Source organism: Arachis stenosperma, chromosome 10 (assembly GCF_014773155.1).
Source record: "Arachis stenosperma cultivar V10309 chromosome 10, arast.V10309.gnm1.PFL2, whole genome shotgun sequence".
NCBI lineage: Eukaryota > Viridiplantae > Streptophyta > Magnoliopsida > Fabales > Fabaceae > Arachis > Arachis stenosperma.
Genome location: NC_080386.1, coordinates 108,910,719 through 108,920,704, shown reverse-complemented (window position 1 = coordinate 108,920,704; position 9,986 = coordinate 108,910,719).

Genomic DNA, 9,986 nt, shown 5'->3' with positions numbered 1-9,986 from the left:
GAAGATTTAGATGAAATTGATGAACAAAGGATTGAAGTTAAAAAATCTTGTGAAGAGGTGGAAGTCCATAGAAAAAGAAGAACGGAAGTTGAGTGCGCTTTGTCAAGATCTTTGGAAGCTTCTTTGCCTAGGTTGTCATCTATTCCTTCACTTGAGTGGGTAAAACTCATTTCTATTAGATTCATTGTCCCACTTGAGTATGGTTTGCTTGAAACGGATGGTCAACTTAGGATGATTTGTGGGATAAAGCGTAAGAAAAGAATGTTTAGTGGATGGCGTTGTAAGTCAAGGCTCATTTTGGTTGATACCTCAAGGCTTAGATGCAAGGGTTGGGCTAGTGCTCAATTGAATGGGTCTAAAAGGAGAGTTTGGTATCATCTTGAGAATTTATCATGCCTACCACCCGGATCGACTAATAATGATGATCAACTTCTAGAAGGGTGTGAAAATAAAGTGTGGGACCCCGGATTAGAAAAGAGGACCAACTTTGGGAGCCCCAAGCTTATGAAGAACTCCATCAACACTTGGCTCAACCCATAGGAAATCTTGGGGCACAATGGAGAACCAAGCATTGGTGGAAGTTCCAAGATGAATACAAGCACAAGCCACCTTGATGAGGAGCTCCCCATAAGTCCAACTTAAGGACAATAAACAAAAGTGCTAGGTGGGAGACACCCCACCATGGTAACATCTTTTTATTTTCTCTTTTGTAAATAGTGTAGAATTTAGTTGATTTCATATTTTATTTAGTTAGTAGAGTATAGTTGATAGTTTAGTATGTTAAAAAAGGTTTTATGGTGTTTTGGTAGCTGTTTGGAGGTTTGGAATGCTTGGATTGGTGGTGGACGAAATTGTTATTCATGTGTTATTCCATTTTGCAAAATTCATTGCTTTTCATTCCCTGGTAATGGCGCCAAAAACATGATGCCAATACCATGGTTCACAACTTCGTTCAACTTAACCAGCAAGTGTACTGGGTCATCCAAGTAATACCTTACGTGAGTAAGGGTCGATCCCACAGAGATTGTTGGTATGAAGCAAGCTATGGTCACCTTGTAAATCTCAGTTAGGCAGATTAAATAGTTTATGGGTTTTCGAATAATAATAAAGATAAAATAAAAGGGATAGAAATACTTATGTAAATTAATAGTGGGAATTTCAGATAAGTGTATGGAGATGCTGTGCTCCTCTTGAATCTCTACTTTCCTGTTACATTCATCCAATCCTTCTTACTCCTTTCCATGGCAAGCTGTATGTAGGGCATCACCGTTGTCAGTGGCTACATCCCATCCTCTCAGTGAAAATGTTCCTATGCTCTGTCACAGCACGGCTAATCATCTGTCGGTTCTCAATCAGGTTGGAATAGAATCCATTGATTCTTTTGCGCTTGTCATCGCGCCCAGCCTTCAGGAGTTTGAAGCTCGTCACAGTCATTCAATCCCAGAATCCTACTCGGAATACCACAGACAAGGTTTAGACTTTCCGGATCCTCATGAATGCCGCCATCTATCTAACTTATACCACGAAGATTCTGTTGGGGAATCTAAGAGATATGCGCCCGGCCTAAGGTAGAACAGAAGTGGTTGTCAGTCACGCGCGTTCATAGGAGAGAATGATGATGAGTGTCACGGATCATCACATTCATCAAAGTTAAGTGTAGCGTATATCTTGGAATAAGAATAAAAGAGAATTGAATAGAAGGTAATAGTAATTGTATTGAAACTTGAGGTACAGCAGAGCTCCACACCCTTAATCTATGGTGTGCAGAAACTCCACTGTTGAAAATACATAAGTAAAAGGTTCAGGCATGGCCGAATGGCCAGCCCCCTGAATGTGATCAATAGCCTCTTCAGATGAGGAATAAAACAAAACTGAGACCAAAGATGTCTAATACAATAGTTAAATGTCCTATATATACTAGACTAGCTACTAGGGTTTACATGAGTAAGTAATTGATGCATAAATCCACTTCCGGGGCCCACTTGGTGTATGCTTGGGCTGAGCTTGATCTATCCACGAGCTGAGGCTTCTCTTGGAGTTGAACTCCAAGTTATAACGTGTTTTGGGCGTTCAACTCCGGATCATGACGTTTTTCTGGCGTTTAACTCCAGACAGCAGCATGTACTTGGCGTTCAACGCCAAGTTACGTCGTCAATTTCCGAATAAAGTATGGATTATTATATATTGCTGGAAAGATCTGGATGTCTACTTTCCAACGCCATTGAGAGCGCGCCAATTGGAGTTCTGTAGCTCCAGAAAATCCATTTTGAGTGCAGGGAGGTCAGATTCCAACAGCATCAGCAATCCTTTTGTCAGCCTTTTTCAGAGTTTTGCTCAAGTCCCTCAATTTCAGCCAGAAATTACCTGAAATCACAGAAAAACAGACAAACTCATAGTAAAGTCCAGAAATGTGAATTTAACATAAAAACTAATAAAAACATCCCTAAAAGTAGCTTGAACTTACTAAAAACTACCTAAAAATAATGCCAAAAAGCGTATAAATTATCCGCTCATCACAACACCAAACTTAAATTGTTGCTTGTCCCCAAGCAACTGAAAATCAATTAGGATAAAAAGAAGAGAATATACTATAAATTTCAGAATATCAATGAATATTAATTCTAATTAGATGAGCGGGACTTGTAGCTTTTTGCTTCTGAACAGTTTTGGCATCTCACTTTTTCCTTTGAAGTTTAGAATGATTGGCTTCTCTAGGAACTTAGAATTTCGGATAGTGTTATTGACTTTCCTAGTTAAGCATGTTGATTCTTGAACACAGCTACTTATGAGTCTTGGCCGTGGCCCTAAGCATTTTGTTTTCCAGTATTACCACCGGATACATAAATGCCACAGACACATAACTGGGTGAACCTTTTCAGATTGTGACTCAGCTTTGCTAGAGTCCCCAGTTAGTGGTGTCCAGAGCTCTTAAGCACACTCTTTTTGCTTTGGATCACGACTTTAACCACTTAGTCTCAAGCTTTTCACTTGGACCTTCATGACACAAGCACATGGTTAGGGACAGCTTGATTTAGCCGCTTAGACCTGGATTTAATTTCCTTGGGCCCTCCTATCCATTGATGCTCCAAGCCTTGGATCCTTTTTACCCTTGCCTTTTGGTTTTAAGGGCTATTGGCTTTTTCTGCTTGCTTTTTCTTTTTCTTTCTATTTTTTTTTCGCCAATTTTTTTTTTTCGCAAGCTTTTTACTTTTTCACTGCTTTTTCTTGCTTCAAGAATCAATTTCATGATTTTTCAGATCATCAATAACATTTCTCTTTGTTCATCATTATTTCAAGAGCCAACAAATTTTAACATTCATAAACAACAAGATCAAAAGACATATGCACTGTTCAAGCATTCATTCAGAAAACAAAAGTATTGTCACCACATCAATATAATTAAACTAAATTCAAGGATAAATTCGAAATTCATGTACTTCTTGTTCTTTTGAATTAAAACATTTTTCTTTTAAGAGAGGTGAAGGATTCATGGATTTTATTCATAGCTTTAAGACATAGTTACTACATACTAATGATCATGAAATAAAGACACAAAATATAAATAAACACAACATTAAAAACCGAAAACAGAAAGAAATAAAGAACAAGGAATGAATCCACCTTTAGTGGTGTCTTCTTCTTGAAGGACCAACAATGTCCTTAAGCTCTTCTATGTCCCTTCCTTGCCTTTGTTGCTCCTCCCTCATTGCTCTTTGATCTTCTCTTATTTCTTGGAGAATGATGGAGTGCTCATGATGTTCCACCCTTAATTGTTCCACATTGTGGCTCAAATCTTCTAAGGAGGTGTTGAGTTGCTCCCAATAGTTGTTGGGAGGAAAGTGCATCCCTTGAGGCATCTCAGGGATTTCTTAATGATGAGCTTCCTCATGCATCTCTTGAGAACCGTGAAGGGTCTCTCTTGCTTGCTCCATCCTCTTCTTGGTGATGGGCTTATCCTCTTCAATGAGGATGTCTCCTTCTATGATGACTCCAGCTGAGTAGCACAGATGGCAAATAAGGTGAGGAAAAGCTAGTCGTGCCATATTGGAGGGCTTGTCGGCTATTTTGTAGACTTCATTGGAGATGACCTCATGAACTTCTACTTCCTCTCCAATCATGATGCTATGAATCATGATGGCCCGATCCACAGTAACTTCAGATCGGTTGCTAGTAGGAATGATGGAGCGTTGAATGAACTCCAACCATCCTCTAGCCACAGGCTTGAGGTCCAGTCTTCTTAGTTGGACTGGCTTGCCTTTGGAATCTCTCTTCCATTAAGCTCCTTCCACACATATGTCCATAAGCTCTTGGTCCAACCTTTGATTAAAGTTGACCCTTCTAGTGTAGGGGTGTTCATCTCCTTGCATCATGGGCAAGTGAAACGCCAACCTCACATTTTCCAGACTAAAATCTAAGTATTTCCCCCGAACCATTGTGAGATAATTCTTTGGAATCGGGTTCATACTTTGATCATGGTTCCTAGTGATCCATGCATTGGCATAGAACTCTTGAACCATTAAGATTCTGACTTGTTGCATGGGGTTGGTTAAGACTTCCCAACCTCTTCTTCGGATTTCATGTCGGATCTCCGGATACTCATTTTTCTTGAGCTTGAAAGGGACCTCAGGGATTACCTTCTTCTTTGCCACAACATCATAGAAGTGGTCTTGATGGCTCTTGGAGATGAATCTTTCCATCTCCCATGACTCGGAGGTGGAAACTTTTGTCTTCCCTTTTCCTTTTCTAGAGGATTTTCCGGCCTTAGGTGCCATTGATGGTAATGGAAAAACAAAAAGCTTATGCTTTTACCACACCAAACTTAAAATATTGCTCGCCCTCGAGCAATAGAAGAAAGAAGAGAAGAAGAAGAGGAAGAGAATATGGTAGAGAGGGAGAGATGTAGGTTCGGCCAAGTGGGAGAAGAGAGGGTTGTGTTTTGTGAAAATGAAGTAGAATGGAGGGGTATTTGTAGGAAGAGGGGGTAGTGTGGTTTCGGTCATTTAGGGTGGGAATGGGTGGGAAAATGGTTTTGAATTTTTGAAGGTAGGTGGGGTTTATGGGGAAGAGTGGATGGATGTGAGTGGTGAATGGGTTGATTGGGAAGAGGAATTGAGGTGATTGGTGAAAGTTGTTGGGAAGTGTGACATGGGGAATAGTCATCACAAAAACTAGGATTAGGAGGTAAAGTAGGAATATGTTAGGTGGGGATCCTGTGGGGTCTACAGATCCTGAGGTGTCAAGGAATTTCATCCCTGCACCAAATAGGCATGTAAAATGCCTTTGCACACCATTCTGGCGTTTAAACGCCGTGTGGTGCACATTCTGGGCGTTCAACACCCATGTAAAGCAAGTTTCTGGCGTTGAACGCCAGTTTCATGCTTGTTACTAGCGTTCAGCGCCAGTTTTTCTTCTCTAGGCACATTCCTGGCGTTCAGCGCCAGAATGTTGCTTGTTTTTGGCGTTCAGCGCCAGAATGGTGCTCTGTTCTGGCGTTGAACGCCGGCCAGATGCATCTTACTGGCGTTGAACGGCAGCCTGTGCGTCCTCCAGGGTGTGATTTTTTTCTTCTGCTATTTTTGATCCTGTTTTTAATTTTTATGATTTTTTCGTGACTCCTCATGATCATGTACCTAATAAAACACAAAATAACAATAAAATAAAAATTAGATAAATAAGATTGGGTTGCCTCCCAACAAGCGCTTCTTTAATGTCAATAGCTGGACAGTGGCTCTCATGGAGCCACAAGGTGATCAGGTCAATGTTGTATAGTCCCAACACCAAACTTAGAGTTTGGATATGGGGTTTTAACACCAAACTTAGAGTTTGGTTGTGGCCTCCCAACACCAAACTTAGAGTTTGACTGTGGGGGCTCTTCTTGACTCTGAACTGAGAGAAGCTCTTCATGCTTACTCTCTTTTGTCACAGAGGGATGGCCATGTGCCTTAAACACAAGGTAGTCCCCATTCAATTGAAGGACTAATTCACCTCTGTTGACATCTATCACCTTCTGCTGTGGCTAGGAAAGGTCTTCCAAGGATGATGCATTCATCCTCTTCCTTCCTAGTGTCTAAGATTATGAAATCAGCAGGGATATAAAGGCCTTCAACCTTTACTAACACGTCCTCTACTATTCCATAAGCTTGTCTCAATGACTTGTCTGCCAATTATAATGAGAACAAGGCAGGCTGTACCTCAATGATCCCCAGCTTCTCTATTACAGAGAGTGGCATAAGATTTATCCCTGACCCTAGATCACATAGAGCTTTTTCAAAGGTCATGGTGCCTATGGTACAAGGTATTAGGAACTTGCCAGGATCTTGTTTCTTTTGAGGTAGAGTTTTCTGAATCCAAGTATCTAGTTCACTAATGAGCAAGGGAGGTTCACTTTCCCAAGTCTCATTACCAAACAACTTGGCATTCAGCTTCATGATAGCTCCTAAGTATTGAGCAACTTGCTCTCCAGTCACATCTTCATCCTCTTCAGAGGAAGAATAGTCTTCAGAGCTCATGAATGGCAGAAGGAGATTTAATGGAATCTCTATGGTCTCTATATGAGCCTCAGATTCCTTTGGATCCTTAATAGGAAACTCCTTCTTGCTTGAGGGACGTCCCAGGAGGTCTTCCTCACTAGGATTTTCGTCCTCTTCATCCCTTGTGCATTCGGCCATATTGATTATATCAATGGCCTTGCACTCTCCTTTTGAATTATCTTCTGTATTACTTGGGAGAATACTGGGAGGAGTTTCAATGACTTTCTTACTCAGCTGGCCCACTTGTGCCTCCAAATTTCTAATGGAGGATCTTGTTTCATTCATGAAACTGAAAGTGGCCTTTGACAAATCAGATACTAGATTGGCTAAATTAGAAGTGTTTTGTTCAGAATTCTCTATCTGTTGCTGAGAAGATGATGGATATGGCTTGCTATTGTTCAGCCTATTACGTCCACCATTGTTAAAGCCTTGTTGAGGTTTTTGTTGATCCTTCTTTGAGAAATTTGGATGATTTCTCCATGATGAGTTATAGGTGTTTCCATAAGGTTCACCCATTTAATTAACCTCTGCCATGGCAGGGTTCTCAGGATCATAAGCTTCTTCAGAAGCTGCCTCTTTAGTACTGTTGGATGCATGTTGCCATCCATTCAGATTTTGAGAGATCATGTTGACCTGTTGAGTCAACACTTTGTTCTGAGCCAATATGGCATTCAGAGCATCAATTTCAAGAACTCCTTTCTTTTGAGGTATCCCATTATTCACGGAATTCCTCTCAGAAGTGTACATGAATTGGTTGTTTGCAACCATATCAATGAGTTCTTGAGCCTCTTCAGGCGTTTTCTTCAGGTGAATAGATCCACCTGCAGAATGGTCCAATGACATTTTTGAAAATTCAGATAGACCATAATAGAATATATCTAATATGGTCCATTCTGAAAACATGTCAGATGGACATCTTTTGGTCAGCTGCTTGTATCTTTCCTAAGCTTCATAGAGGGATTCACCATCTTTTTGTTTAAAGGTTTGAACATCCACTCTCAGCTTGCTCAGCTTTTGAGGAGGAAAGAATTTATCCAAGAAGGTTGTGACCAGCTTATCCCAGGAGTCCAGGCTATCCTTAGGTTGTGAATCCAACCATATTCTAGCTCTGTCTCTTACAGCAAAAGGGAAAAGTATGAGTCTGTAGACTTCAGGATCAACTCCATTCGTCTTTACAGTCTCACAGATCTGCAAGAACTCAGTTAAAAACTGATAAGGATCTTCAGATGGAAGTCCATAAAACTTGCAGTTTTGTTGCATTAAAGCAACTAGCTGAGGTTTCAGCTCAAAGTTGTTGGCTCCAATGGCAGGAATGGAGATGCTTCTTCCATCAAATTTGGACGTTGGCTTTGTGAAGTCACCAAGCATTCTCCTTGCGTTATTATTATTTTCGGCTGCCATCTCCTTCTCTTGTTCGAAAATTTCTGAAAGGTTATTTCTGGATTGTTGTAATTTAGTTTCTCTTAGTTTCCTTTTCAGAGTCCTTTCAGGTTCAGGATCAATTTCAACAAGAGTGCCTTTTTCCTTGTTCCTGCTCATATGAAAGAGAAGAAAACAAGAAAAGAAAGAGAAATCCTCTATGTCACAGTATAGAGATTCCTTTATGTTAGTAGAAGAAGAAAGGGGAGAAGAATGTAAAAGAGGGGATTCGGATAATTAGATGGAGAGAGGTGAAGAGAAGTGTTAGTAATTAAATAATTAAATAGAACAAGAAAAGAGAGGGAGAATTTCGAAAATAATTTTGAAAAAGGGGTTAGTATTTTCGAAAATTAGAGATAAATGTAATTAAAATTAAAACATGAAATATTTAGTTAATTAAAAAGAATTTTTGAGAAAGAGAGAGATATTTTCGAAAATTGAAGAGGGAAAAGTAGTTAGGTGGTTTTGAAAAAGATAAGAGACAAACAAAAAGTTAGTTAGTTGATTGAAAAAGATTTGAAATCAAATTTGAAAAAGATAAGAAGATAAGAAGTTAGATAAGATATTTTGAAATCAAATTTTGAAAAAGATAAAATTTTTTTGAAAAAGATAAGATAAAAGATAAAAAGATCTAATTTTTAAAATGACTTGACTAACAAGAAACTACAAGATAAGATTCTAGAACTTAAAGATTGAACCTTTCTTAACAAGAAAGTAACAAACTTCAAATTTTTGAACAAATCACATTAATTGTTAGCTAATTTTCGAAAATATGATATAAAGATAAGAAAAAGATTTTTGAAAAATAATTTTTCAAAATTTTCGAAAAAAATAGAAAAAAAAATGAAAAAGATATGATTTTGAAAAGATAAGATTTTTAAAATTGAAAATTTGACTTGACTTGTAAGAAACAACTAATTTTCAAAATTTTTGACTAAGTCAACTCAAATTTTCGAAAATTTGGAGGGAATTAAGGAAAAGATATTTTTTGATTTTTGAATTTTTAATTATGAGAGAGAAAAACTGCAAAAATACTCAATGCATGAAATTTTTAGATCAAAACAATGAATGCATGCAAGAATGCTATGAATGTCAAGATGAACACCAAGAACACTTTGAAGATCATGATGAACATCAAGAACATAATTTTGAAAAATTTTTTATGCAAAGAAAACATGCAAAACACCAAACTTAGAAATCTTTAATGCATGGATTCTAATAAACGAAAAATGCATATGAAAAACAACAAACAACACAAAGCAAGAAAACATCAAGATCAAACAAGAGGACTTATCAAGAACAACTTGAAGATCATGAAGAACACTATGAATGCATGGAATTTTCGAAAAATGCAAGAAAAAATTTTTAAAGCATGCAATTGACACCAAACTTAAAAATTGACTCAAGACTCAAATAAGAAACACAAAATATTTTTGGTTTTTATGATTTTCTAATTTTTTTGGATTTTTATTAATTTTTTCGAAAATATTTTTGGAAAAACGAAAAAATAAAAGAAAAATTTTTGAAAAAGATTTTTGAAAAGAAAATTACCTAATCTGAGCAACAAGATGAACCGTCAGTTGTCCATACTCGAACAATCCCCGGCAACGGCGCCAAAAACTTGGTGGACAAAATTGTTATTCATGTGTTATTCCATTTTGCAAAATTCATTGCTTTTCATTCCCTGGTAATGGCACCAAAAACATGATGCCAATACCATGGTTCACAACTTCGTTCAACTTAACCAGCAAGTGTACTGGGTCATCCAAGTAATACCTTACGTGAGTAAGGGTCGATCCCACAGAGATTGTTGGTATGAAGCAAGCTATGGTCACCTTGTAAATCTCAGTTAGGCAGATTAAATAGTTTATGGGTTTTCGAATAATAATAAAGATAAAATAAAAGGGATAGAAATACTTATGTAAATTAATAGTGGGAATTTCAGATAAGTGTATGCAGATGCTGTGCTCCTCTTGAATCTCTACTTTCCTGTTACATTCATCCAATCCTTCTTACTCCTTTCCATGGCAAGCTGTA